Source organism: Montipora capricornis, chromosome 9 (genome assembly GCF_036669925.1).
Source record: "Montipora capricornis isolate CH-2021 chromosome 9, ASM3666992v2, whole genome shotgun sequence".
Taxonomy (NCBI): domain Eukaryota; kingdom Metazoa; phylum Cnidaria; class Anthozoa; order Scleractinia; family Acroporidae; genus Montipora; species Montipora capricornis.
Genome location: NC_090891.1, coordinates 50,186,110 through 50,196,109, shown reverse-complemented (window position 1 = coordinate 50,196,109; position 10,000 = coordinate 50,186,110). Strand labels below are relative to the sequence as shown.

At 38.2% G+C, this 10,000-nt stretch overlaps 1 pseudogene; it reads left to right on the top strand.

The window, feature by feature from the left end:
* LOC138017736 (uncharacterized) overlaps positions 1-9,959 on the top strand; it is a 16,688-nt pseudogene extending 6,729 nt beyond the window's left edge.
* Positions 9,960-10,000: the final 41 nt, after the last annotated feature.

Sequence of the window (10,000 nt, the reverse complement as noted above, 5' to 3'; positions counted from 1 at the left end):
AAAGCAATTTTCATACAGAAAATGCTCATTTAAAAGCATTTTTTATAATCTTTATATTATTTTCATGTTTTCTTTATGCCTCTCTTTCTTGTCAGGCATGTATGAAGTACTTCCTACAGAACCATTACATGACATGAAGGAACACATTTCCAATGTGATTTCTGAAATAGCTGCCCACCTTCCTGAGAATGAAAAGAAATTATGCGAGGAGACAGTTGCGCTGGTGGCAAGTACTAAAGAACAACTGCGTGGATCAGATTATCGAGAGATGGCCATAGTGCTTGCCAAACAACTAGGAGGTTAGGGAATTTTAGTACTGTGCAGTGTTCAACATGGGTATTTTATCATGCACTGCTACCATAGAAGAATAGACAAATTGAAGGAATCAAATGAATCTACTTATGTTCAAATGGTGCACAAAAAACTTAATTAATTATAAAGATCACTGCTGCTAAAACCAGTGCCGGGTTTCTGGAAGGTGTAATAACTCTATTCCAGGGATAAGGTGCCTGGAATAAGGCACATTTATCCTTGGAATAGAGTTATTACACCTTTCAGGAACCCGGCCCAGAAGTCATCCAGACTAAAGTATACATTAACATTACTTTATGGAGTGACTACTTTAGTAAAAAAAAAAACAAGAAAAAAAAGGAAACTGAAATCATATAAAACAACTAAATGTTTTGTCCTGATTGTTCATGTTTCAACAGGATTTGTGAGTGACATGGTTCAGACACTTCTGGAGACGATAAAAGAAATTTCAAGCATTCTGTATGCAAGACCAGAACTACGATGCCCAAGAGCAATCCTGAGGCTTCACAACCAGACTTTTCTTCATGCCATTTCCTGTGAGGAGGTTATTGGAAAGCCTCAAATTCTCTCAGAGAAAAAGTTTTATGGGCGGTATTTTCATTCATTGGTTGCGCATGCTCCCATCCAACAGCGCATCATCTGCCTTCGATCAACCAACACAGAGCAGCAAGAACGCCATTTCAATGCCTTTTCAAGTATCTCCCTTGCGACGTCAAGCAGAAGACCTGGAGAAATTATAACTCCTGGAATAATCCGAATACAAGCTGAAATGAAGTCTGAGGAGAACAAGCAACGAGACACAGTCAAGGAACAGGAATCCAGACTTGGAAAGCTTGCCCGCTGCTTGCCTCTAGCTCAAAATACCATCATCCCACACAGAGTGATACTTAAATATCCATATACATATCAAGCACACCTTGAAAAAATCGCAGATTTCCTCCTCTGTGGTGAAGGCATTTGGTGGAGGCACATTGTTTCTGGGGTTGAGTTCCTAGATGGTCCTGAGGAAATGCAGGGTAACGATAATGGTCCACCTCTCCATCATTTCCGAACATGCACTCTTAAGTCTGAAGAGAAGTACTTAAAGAATTGCTGGGAGGAGTGCATTACATGTGATATTCCCATTCCTCACCATGCAGTTAGAATCTATGATGAAGAGGGAAATCTGCAATCAATAAAGCATACAGGGTTTCTCCAAGATGATGACTGCAGTGACAGCAGCGATGATCAAGTTTTGGAGAAAGTTACTGCCAATGAAACTAACGACTGTGTTGTACAAGATGAAGATGAAGATATTGAACATGTTGTTGGTCTCCAGCAAGTGGGAGAGGATCTTATAGATGCTAGCCCAGGTGACAATTTGGAAGATGATGATGACACTGAAGAATTCCCCTTGGCAGAGGAGCAAGCACCAAGCACTGAGCTTGTAACAGGTGCTGAGTCCACAACCTCGTCCCCAATTCACGTTGCGAACATTACTGTACCATTTCAGTTGAAGTCCCTTCTAGCAAAAAATGTATCCAAGGTGCTAGGAGAAACAGATGCAGTCAGAAGATTGGACATGATGCACACAAGGCTTAGGAACAACCTAAAGAGCAAACAAGCACAAGATAATTATGAAGCTGCGCTGGCAGTAGTTCAAAGCCAGGTGCTTGCAAAGTATTCCAGTGTCAAAATGCAGTTTAAGGAGTGGGAACAGTGTTTCTTTAGAGACAATGAGTGCAAAGAGCCAACCCTAAATGACATACGTACTGATGAAAGAGGATATGCGATGTATTCAACTTTACGACTTTGTAAACAGTTTTTAGAGCACTGGCAGATAACTGTACATTTGGAAATTTAAGGACCGAATCTGGATTTTTTTCCTCTTGAAACCTGTCAATGCTAGCACTCCCCCTGTCATACATACATACATACATAGTTTATTTGAGCAGGTTGCAAAATAGGCAAGACTAAAGTCCTGGGTCCTGTAGTTCAAAAGCCGATTAACTTAATCCATGATTAGCGTGAACTTTTCTTTTATGTTTTCAACTTTTTGGTGAAAGTTTATTCTGATTATTCTTGTTTTTAAAGATTGACTTCTTCTAATGTAAAGTTTTACCGAATATCAGCGTTGTACAGCATTTTAGAGTTGAGAAATAACTCCTTCTTAATTTTTAATCTGGGATTAGCGTTTAATAATCGGCTTTTGAACAACCCGGCCCTACATTTATTATATGTATAATATAATAAGCATAATATGTGCATAACCATATAAAGAAATTTATTGTCCCGGAGATCATTTCTGGTTTTTGTTCGCTTACATTTAATGCTTGGATTCAGCTGTCTGTAAATTATAATATAAAATAATAAACCACTGCCTTACCTTGAGGTTTTGTTGTTCAACAAATTTGCAACGAACACCTCTTGTTCACCGAGTTCTTTTTGTTGCTGCGCAATTCGGACGACGCATTTGAGAATCGTTCACTCCGCTGGCGTTTTGTGATGTTCACTCAATTTTGTGCACGGCTTCAGACATTTTGTGCAGCGGTTACCCAACAAACAAATACGAACAAATCGCGCCAAATATAATAATTACTCGCGGGAAGAGATGGCGCGAACTAGTCGTGAAAATACAATTGTCGAAAAACGGAAGATGCGGAACGAGAGAAACAGAAGAAAGCGGCAAATACGAGCTGCAAAAAAAAAGGAAGCCAGAGAAACCATTCAACAAAAAGAAAAAGCGGCATTTCATCCGGCGAGAGAATTAGCCCGACTTTATTACGGCAAATGGAAACAGCTATCCGCGCAGAACAAAAACAGGACCGTGGACAAAACCAGAGTAAGCTTGTTTTCACGTAAAAGTCGATTAGTTATTATTTTGAGTCTGCAGTCCACTCCCCGATCCACCAGGAGTCAATGTGTTAATATTGAATTCGGATCAAAACCGGGCGTGAAATTACAGTCATTATTAAAGATGCTAAAATTGGGTGCAAGGCTTAAAAACTAAGCCTAAAAATCAAAATCAACAGTAAAACGGACACCTCCCTGTATTGCAAATATACTTCATATCTAGTAGTGCTCTACAGGATTCCATTAGAATTTTGGGCAGAGTGGCGGTCTACCATGCATAAGGATGGATGGAGTTGCTTTTATACTGCCTTTAGGATGAGACTCCTACTGTAATCCATTACAGCCTATCTCACTTACAGTAGTGACATAACCATAAACATTCCTTTTTTGCAGCTAAACTCAAGTTTCTTACACTTTATCTTTCAGCTGAACAACAAGAATGTCAAATTAGTACCATCCCACAACAAATACTCAAATGTTAATTTAATTAATCCCAATGAGCTCTGTCCAGTCAATGAAACGAATATACTACTGGGAGAAGGATCTTATGGTCGATGCTTTCTGAGGCAATACACACGATTAAACATACAGGTAGTTGAAAAGCAGTCCCTCATCAATGATACCAGGGAGTTACTGAAAGAGGCTCAAACTTTGCAGGCACTCACACACAAAAATATCCCAACCATAATAGGTGTCCAGATTCAAAAAAAGCCTATCTCCTTGATTACTGAATTTAAAGGGGAAAAGGACACATCTGTAACTATAAGTAAACTACTGTCTTCCGAAAATGACTATGAAACAGTGCAAAATGTGAGAGCATCATTGACAAAAAGGGACTGGCTAATTATCTCACATGACTTGACAGAGGCACTTTCACACATTCATTCAAAAGGATTCCTTCACTGTGATTTGAAATCAAACAATGTATTAGTCAGTGAAAAGCATGGCTGCATTATTGACTTCGGAAAAGCATGTGACAGTTCATTTCCTCCTTCAAAGAGGTACACAGTTCATTATCCTCATATTGCTCCTGAAGTTCTTGGTGGTTCTCCATTTAGCAGAGTCAGTGACATTTTTTCCCTTGGTAAAATTCTGTTTAAAGTAGGCTTTAAGTATGACATTCCACTTTTGATTTCTACCACTCAAAAATGCTTGGATGCCAGCCCTGCAAGAAGACCAACAACAACAGGTATTATGGCATCACTAGCTTCCAATATAATTTCACAATGTAATACGTAATTTACAAGATAATGAAACTAAAATTAGTTGAAATTTTGAAAAACCTTAAACCCTTTCCCAGTCAACATGCTTGTTTCTCCTGCACTCTGAAGTAAGGCCACAGTATTTCATTCCTGCTTCTTAGATGGAATGGACTTTGGGCAGAAATGCCAAGATGACACACTTACTGAGTACTGGTAAATACCCTTAAGCATAAGAAGAAAGTGAGTCGCCGCAGTGACAAATGAAATTGTCTGGCGTTATCCAGAGTAAAATCTATATACAGTGTCAAAGGGTTAAGATTTGCGGGTTTGTATTTGCTATGGGCTTTTTTCACATGGCGACCACCTGAGGGACTGAAAACTTTTGTTTTGCACAACCTGAATTCTCTTCCCAACACATCAACCAGAGGCTCGGGGTACGAACTCTATTGTCTTTGACCAGCAAGGCTGCCGGGTGACAAAGGTCCATTTTTACTGTTATGGCGGAGATAAAAAAGATGTACTTCATGGGCCACAAAGATGTTAAGTAATATGCGATTTTTAATTTTCACAGGATTTTCATGGTAGTGTGGACCATAGCCTTCTCCAAGAAGTAATGACTGGCACAAGAACCAAAACTGAAAAGATCAAACCAAAAAAAATAAGACAACTCCATTTTTTTTAGCTTGTGACAAACACATCACAATCCCTGCTCTTAAGATGGCTCATCTTTTATTAGCAGGGCTGCCAAGATGCCACATCTTTGGTCAGTTTGTGTGTGTGCATGTCACAAGAAATACATTTTGCAGGTTTGGTGAAAAAAAAGCAATTTAGAATAATCTTGTGAACAAGAGAGACAGCTGTTTTCAATGTTGCTTAAATTGTTTCCTGAACAAATGGAGAAGGCTTATGTCAGTATGTCTCAATAAAAATAATAATAATATTATAAGAGTATGGAGAAAGATATAAATATATGAAGGCAGTAGAGTAAGAGTCAGCACTTAACACTTAGACAGTTGATAAAGCTGCTAGAACAATATGCCCTATTTTATTATTATAGGCTTATTACATTTACCAATAAACAATTTTAATTTATTATTGGTAAATATGAAATTATTATTAATTATCAAAATAACCATTAGGGATGTAGTAAGTTTTATGGTATGCAGAACCATAAAAGTAAGGTAATGGAAAAGTGCAGAATAAAATGCACCTAACCTGAGCCTTCATAAAGTAAAGAAAATAAAATTATTTGAATCTGGCAGGTTCCCTTTGGAACCTCCAAGTATCAGTGTCCTGGTCATTTAGCCATTAAATTTGGCTGCAGACCTCAACATTAAGTGCACACAGATGCAGGACTCTCTGTATCACTGACTTGTATACAAACATTTTAGTCAGGGTGGAGCTGAAATTCATCAAGTGGGAATTAAGCTTAAGCTAACAGTGAAAATTTAACATAGGGATTCCACTTGGAACGGAACCTTCTATATGTCAGCTTTTTCACGAGTAGTAGTCACACGAAATGATTAACCTCGGGAGTCCCCAATTAGTGCCTTGCGGCGCTAGAACTATTAGACACGTTAATAAAGGTTATGTATGTGCTAGCAGGAACTGAAACCACGTACCTTCGAGGCATTCTAAAACCCAAGTATATATTTTTAGAAGGGGTTAGTTTATAGTGCTAACCTCACGATTTTTAATTTACTATCCGATAAAATGCTTTAACAAATGACTTAAGATAGGAATCACAGCAAATAAAATGCTGACAACCTCAACACACAAGCTCACAACATCAAGATAAATACTGATATACTGTTGCGAACTAAATTATGTTTCTACAAAGCATCGACACAGGAATAATCTGACGTCAATGATTCAAGCAACATAATATTGTCTCACCTTTTGTCGACGAACATTTCTTAATAACTGCATCTTCAATGGGTAAGTCTGAAAATGGGCAAATGCTCTACGCAGCGCATGACATTGCAAATGGTGGAATCCGACAACAAAATCCTCGTGATTGCCCAACAGCAAACGAAACTTGACCCAAAGTAACTATGGTTACTCGAAAGGTCCACGCGAATTCCACTCGAGTCTCCTGGGGGGCGATAGGGCTCTTGACCCAGGCCTTAATCTACTTGAGAGAGTATCTTGAATCCAAGATGGCGGAACATGCCTGACGAGGCTGAGTTTTCAGCGAAATTTATAGCAGTTTTTTAAAGCAGTTTTATAGATATACACATTTTAAAGTTTTAAGTGTATTAACTCCAAAATCGTGCGTCAAAAGAATACCAAAGACAGAGAATGTCAAGCAATTACTGCAGAGATAAAAATTCTTGCAGTATATTAAATATGGTCAGCATTGTGGGGGTAGGGGAGAAACGTTTGGTTTTTTGACGTACAAGGCTGCCATGTAGGAGGAAATTTGCTTCATTTAGAAGGCAGGCCTGGTCTAATGCCCCACTATTCCCTGGGCTACGGGGCTTCCAACTGACTAGTGCATTAGGATACACTTTGCTGTGCATGCTATCTTTTGATACCAGATTCTCTTCTGTAGAAGGTAGTCGTCAAGTTTGCATCAAACTAGATATTATTGTTTTACATTTATGATAGTCACAGTAGGTGAAAGGGCAATTAACGTGTAGGCATAACTGACATATCAGACGTAGGGGAATCGACCCTGGACGTAGAGGGTTTGGTCGTAGGAGAAACGACCGATATACCCTCCAACACACAGTTTGTTGTTCTTTCCGGGGGTAGTTTGCTGTTTGTCAAACCTTTACTTTGTCAATGTCTTACCGCCAAATTCCCAATTTGTCTGAGTGACCAGTACATGTAGTTTTCAAAGGGAAAGCTTTGGAGGGTCTTTAAATTAAAGTATCAGTTGTTTATTCATATCATCTATAATCAACTTTAAGTAGGATTTATAATCTTTAATCTTAAATTTAACTTATTGCTCTCTATTGTTGATCATTTCCAGCACTATATTCGGTCCAAAATGGATCAGCTGGGACTCTCGTGGAACACAGAGAAGAAGCAAGTTTTGTTTAGGGCCTGTTGGCACTACACCAAAAAATGTTGTTTGTCGTTTACAAAAAATTTGCATTTTTGTTATCCCAAATTTTTTGTCTCTGTTTGTGCATTTGCCTGGGGTTGACAGATTCTGTGGTCAGGGTAGTGTTATTATTCTATCCTTCACTTGCCAGACAGGCGAGTAAAGTGTTTTGGGGACAATTTTTAATGCATAAATCGTTCTGGGGAAAAAAATTTTGGGGTGCTAGTAAAAGTATCCAGAGGACACCCAAGCTCAGGTACAAATTAAAAAAATGTTTGTAGTTACTCTATTACTGTAAGCTGAGCTTTCCTTAGGCAGTATGCAACGACAAAAACAAAACACAAGTTACAGTAAAAACCCACCTATAAGAACTTTTAAGAAACCTGTTAGGCTAAGACAGTCCATTTAGACCCCTTTAAATAAGACCCTGTTTTAGCCTACAACTTTGAATTGTGTTCTTATTTTGAAAAATTCAGTCAAACACTGAATACACAAGTTTAATAAATAAAAGGCTCTACCAGTCACATGTTTGTCCCAGCAGCAACACAGTACCATTGTTTAAATGTTGTTTTTGTTCTGTTTATCTTGCAAAGCTTTGTACAAACTTCACAAATGGCACAAATAGGCCACACCCACCAATGACAAATGCCACATTATTTTACTCTATTTTCAAAATAAGAACCTGTTTAAGAACCTTAGTACAGTCTTTAGCCTAATTTTCCAGTTCAGCACCATTCGATAAGAACCTTCTTAGCCTAGTGTGGAAAAACTTGGTTCTTGTGTGCAGGTTTTTACTGTACCTTTATCGAGCACATATTGTTACTGTAGTATTCAATATATGAATAACATTACTTATTGAAGATCCTTAATTAAAGATCTTTGGTAAGAGTAGTAAAGATCTACAAAGATCTTAACAAGATTCTCAAAAGGTCTTTTAAAATCCTTGAAGATCCTTGAGGATCTTGGCAAGAAGATTGAGGATCCTCGAGGATCTGGCAAGCTCCTGGAGAATCTTTAAGGATCTTGGCAAGGAATTTTGAGGATATTTTCTAAGATCTATTTTAGGATCCTTAAAGATCTTTATAAAGGCCTTCACCAGGGATGCCCGTGGCATTTTATTATGAGTTCAGTAACTGTTGAATGATAATTTAACTATTTTTCTAACAGGGAGAATGAACCACCCAATCAGACTGTAGTTACCACCATTTTAAAGGAGGTTAAAGAAATTGAACAAATTAAAAACGATTCTCTCTGTACCGAGAGGCGAATTCTAGGTATGTTGTTATTTTCTTCTCATTACTCACTGTAAATTATACGTACTGTAAGTTATGCACCAAGGTTTTTCCCCTTCGATTTGTGGGTCAGCATATTTGTGTAGTATGTTTTGTAAATACCTATCCTCTGGATAGTGATATTGACTTGTCTGGTGGATAGCTTTATCTACAACAACTGAAGCCAGACCTTTTTCTCCACAAAACCATTTCCAGTTTTAGCAGGCAGTTCAGTACCTCTAAATCAACCAATCACAGCACTCGGAGTTTCTCTATTCTCCCTTTCTGTGTGGGTTCTCCCTCCTCCCCAATTCTTTTTTCCTTGCCATTTCTTCCTCCTCCCGAAACCACTCCTCTTCCATCTTTGAAGGTCCTTCATGGGTAATATCTTTTTAAATATTTGGACTGATATGTTCCCCTCCATGAATACAAAATTAATGGCAAAATGTCTTCGAGTTGACCAAAGATTTAAGTGCCCTTGCCCCCATGATTGGATTTTATGTTGTTATTTTATTAACTGTAAGTTCAAGTCAGAGTAATATAGAGTTGGAATAGCTTTTGAACGTTTTCACCAGCTGAACAAATAATATTTTTCTTCTAGATGCAATTTCCCAAAACTACTGTTCCAATAAAAAAAGGAGGCGTCAGTTGGACAATGGAACCTATGAACAGTATCAGAAAGAGCAGAAAAGGAGACAGAGAATCAAAAGAGTAAGGGTCTCTATTATGTACACACAATATGGACAATTTTGTCTTTTTCTAAAAACATCTGAATTGCCTTTACATGAGGAAGAATCTGGTCATTTTCTTGTTAGTCCTTCAGGTGCCATCCTGGGAAGCATGCAGACTTCGTCTGCTGGGCAATTTAGCAGCATGCAAACTAATATTTACACATAATCATTTTGATGAAGACATGTTGTGTACATTCAGAGGTACCATGAAGGAAGGTGTTATGTTGGAAAGCAGTTATTGGATTTAGTGCTCATTTCTCTTTCTTATTTTTTTAGAAACTGGAGAAAAGACTGAAAGGTGTATCAGAAGAAGAAAAGAATAGCAGACTGTATGAAAGCTTACATCCTAGCCTGATGTGGTCAGATGAATGAGACCAGTTAAGAGGAGACACTGCTTAGCAGGCCATTAGGATGGAGGGCAGAGGAAGTGTCAAACCTCTTTCAAATGCTAGATATTAGATATAGGGCATCTATGTGTAGTCAGCAAAGGCGACAATGTGCAAATAGGAGAGTTGGTCCAACACTTCATAAAGAGTTGAAATACTTTATACCTGTTTAATTTTCTTTTCAATAACATCACAATGTTTCTTTCCCCAAACT